Genomic DNA, 4343 nt, shown 5'->3' with positions numbered 1-4343 from the left:
TTTTGATGACTTTGGACTGTTTTATGGACTATTTATGCAGAAAGTATGTTGTTTCATGGACTATTTTTACGAGTTTTGTGTTGTTTTGTAGACTATTTATGCAAGGTTATATTATATGTAATGATTAATGACTTTATGTATTATGTTAAGCTTATGATTATTTTATTTCGTTTCATCCATGTTGAGTTATTTATAATTATTTATATTTGGGAATGAAAAACAGGTTTGAAAAAAATAATTTTAATAAAAAATCCATCAATTTTAAATGCTCAATAATGAAAAAGAGAGGCTAACTACTTTAATATTTCAAACCGAAATAAAAATCCAAAATAACCGAATCGAATTTGTAAAAATCGAACCAAACCGAATTTATTTTGGTTTGGTTATGGATGTCATTTTTATCAATCCGAAAACCGATAAACCGAACCGATATTAAACAATCAGACTGAACCGACCGAACGTCCACCCCTAATTGTTATAATTAATAATAATGAATTTTTATATTCTTCTCTTTATCTATGTCTCATGACAATACCTTCCAATACAAAACACCACAAAAAGATCTCTCTATTTTATAATAATAATAATAATAATAATAATAATAATAATAATAATAATAATAATTAAAAATAAATGATTTGTCTTACCATATAAAATGTCATTTTTAGTGTACAAAATAACACATATGATAACTGAACAACAGGATAAACTATTTTCTATATTAAAATCTAATTTTAAAAATATACAAAAATACATACTATGTTATAACTGTAAAACAAAATAATAAACATATAAAAATTTTAAAATGCCTCAAAGTAGCTTTAATTTCAGAATTTGATATAAAATATCTAATTATAAAGGAAATAGGCAGCAACAAAATTATAAAAATAAATACCTATTATATTTTTAATTTAGACAAAATAAACATTCAAAACATAAAACATGTACTTATAAATAGGGGTGAGCATTCGGTTTGTTCGGTTTGATTGTTGAATATTGGTTCGATTTTTCGATTTTCGGATTGAGGAAAATGAAAACCATAACCAAACCAAAATTATTTCGGTTTTTACAAATTCGATTCGGTTATTTTGGATTTTTATTTTGATTTTAAAGATTAAAGTAGTGAGCATTCAAAATTGGTGATTTTTCTTGAAAAATAATCTTTTTTTCAAACCTATTTTTCATTTCCAAATATAATTAATTCAACATGCATGAAATAACCATAAATATTGACCTCGCTGAGTCATCGCCGCTGGCGTGACGGCAGTGGCCGCACTCGATAGCGACTGCCGACGGCCGTGACGAACTGAGCAAATGAACTGAGCAAACGACTGTCGTTGACGATGTTGAAATTTCAAATGAATTGACGAACTGAGGATGGTTGAGTGCTGTTGCAGCCTTCACATTAATGTTAGGGTCTAAAGCAAAGCAGTATATTAGGATTTAGGGTTACTAAATGATTATAATGTATATATTTATATGTTATATCAGATTATATTATATTTTTAGTATATTTACGTATATATTAAATTATATATATATATATTATAATATATTATTTATACAATTTAGGTTTTTCGATTTATCCGAATTCTTTTTTTGTAAATCTAAAAACCAAATTTCTAAAATTTGAAACCGAAACCAATCCGAAAAACCAAAAAATCAAGTCAAAATTAAATTTCGGTTCGATTTTTCAATTTTTTTAATTTAAACCAAAATATGTCCAGCCCTACTTATAAATCTTATTGTCTATCTGTAATACGTTAGCCTGTTTGTGTAACTTATTTGTAACCCCCAATACTACCATTAATGATAATATTACGTCTATTTCATTTGTAACTCAACAATTATATATATAATAACATATTCCTTTTATCAAATTAAAAAAAAAAAAAAAGCAAAACATAAAACATACCTCAATATAATGATGAAGGTTAAATAAGAAACAAAAGTTGGCACTACCGGAAGGAAAAAAAAAATTCGTTTATGTTTTTTGCCTTTGTGCAAGATAGAATGGGGACTCGAATAAATAAGGAATTGTGATGATTAATGCGACTCCGAAAATCTCATTTATAAGGAAACGCGTGGGAGTCTGCACGATATTCTAGGTGTGGGTCTCTAGTGCACTAGGTGTGTTTATTGTCATGACAAAACATGAACGACACACTAGACATCGTGTCTCACTTTTCCTTTTTTAGTTTCCAATGCATATTCAATTTCGGGGTTTTTCACGTGAACTTTCAATGCTTAGTACTTTTCAGTTTTTTATGTTGGCTGTTTTAGTCTTGAATTTAGTGCATTTTAATTAGTTTGAACAACGACACACTAGACATCATGTATTACTTTTCCTTTTTAATTTCCAATGCATATTCAATTCCGAGATTTTTCACATGAACTTTAAATGCTTAGTTCTTTTCAATTTTTTATCTTGGCCGTTTTAGTCTTGAATTAATTAGTGTTTTTTTTAGTTTGAGCAATGACACGCTAGACATCATGTATTACTTTTTCTTGTCACATAAATTTTCTGTCCGCGCTTATTCCCTAGGTTGTTCACGTGAAATTTAAACGCTAAAGGCTTTTTTAGTTTTCGATGTGGTCCGTTTCAGGTTTGTTCACGTGAATTTCAATAGCTAGTGCTTTTTTAATTTTCAGTTTTGGCCATTTCAATCTAGAGTTTAGTTCTTTTTCATTTGAGATTTTGCTTTTCTGCAGAGTAAAAATAGGGACTCGAATAAATAAGGGGTCGCAACAATTAATGTAACTCTCAATATGTTATATTTAAGGCAACACATGGGAGCCTCCACGACATTCTAGGTGTGGGTCCCTTAACGATACACCATGCGTGCCTATTGCTACAACAAATCATGTACGACATGCTAGGCATCTTGCATCACTTTTTCTTTTTTAGTTTTCATTGCATATTTATTCCCATGATTTTTTTTCATGTGAATTTTCTATATCCGCGCTTATTCCCTAGGTTGTTCACGTGAATTTTAAATTCTAAGTGCTCTTTTAGTTTTCGACGTTGGCCTTTTCAGGTTTGTTCACATGAATTTCAACAGTTAGTGCTTTTTTAGTTTTCCATTTTGGCCATTTCAATCTAGAATTTAGTGCTTTTTCGTTTGAGGTTTTGATTTTGTGCAGAGTAAAATTTGGAGCTCGAATAAGTAAGGGGTCGCAACAATTAATGTGACTTCCAATATGTCATATTTAAGGCAACATATGTGAGCCTCCAGGACATTCTAGGGTGGGTCCCTAAACGACACACCATGCGTGCCTATTACCACAACAAATCATGTATGACACGCTAGGTATCCTGCATCACTTTTCTTTTTTAGTTTTCATTGCATATTCATTTCCGAGGTTTTTTTCACGTGAATTTTTCGTCCGCGCTTATTCCCTAAGTTGTTCACGTGAATTTTAAACGCTAAGTGATTTTTCAGTTTTCGATGTTGTTGTTTCAGGTTTGTTCACGTGAATTTTAATAGTTAGTGTTTTTTTAGTTTTTTGTTTTGGCCATTTCAGTCTAGAATTTAGTGCTTTTTTGTTTGAGGTTTTGCTTTTGTGCAGAGTAAAAATAGAGACTCGAATAAATAAGGGTCATGATAATTAATGTGACTCCCAATATGTCATTGTTAATTGGTGTAATATACCATAATAATTAAGTTATAGTTGCAAATACAAAAAGTGAAGAAAATAAAATAATCTTCTTCTTAGTTGAGTCATGGATATCTTGCTCTATTTAGGGAGATTCAAGCCCACTGCGACATTGTAAGACCCCATAAAAATCGCATGTCAAATTCATCTCGTAAAGCTCCATGAGAGATTCCAACACTAAGAAAAAAAATTTGCTAAGTGTTCAAGTTCAACACTTACTCTCATTTTAGACCTCCTAACTTCGGGGATTTATTTGATGACCTTTCCGACCTCCGTTTTTAGATTTTCAAGTTGCGTTGCGATGGGAAAAGTCCCTAATACGTATTGGACACATTCCAGGCGTATTTTGGGCGCATTTCAGTGGCTAACTCACTGGTTTGAAATGCTCCCGCATTCCGAGTGCATTTTAGGTCAAAAATTTCAGTCAACTTCAAACTATCATAACTTCCTGCATATAATGAAATGTGAGAGCTACTATATATCAATAGAAAGATCTTTGAGTATTCTTTCCAATTCAATTAGTTTCATCTAATTTGAACATTGTAGTAAAAAGTTATGATCAATTTACTTCAGCCTATCAGCCTGAAAACAACAAAGGACAGTTGCATCTTTCGCTCTTTCTCCAGGGGTATTTTAGTCTTTTCCACACACACACACACACACACACACACACACACACACACACA

Source organism: Capsicum annuum, chromosome 6, assembly GCF_002878395.1.
Source record: "Capsicum annuum cultivar UCD-10X-F1 chromosome 6, UCD10Xv1.1, whole genome shotgun sequence".
NCBI lineage: Eukaryota > Viridiplantae > Streptophyta > Magnoliopsida > Solanales > Solanaceae > Capsicum > Capsicum annuum.
Note: the sequence above shows the minus strand (reverse complement) of the source record.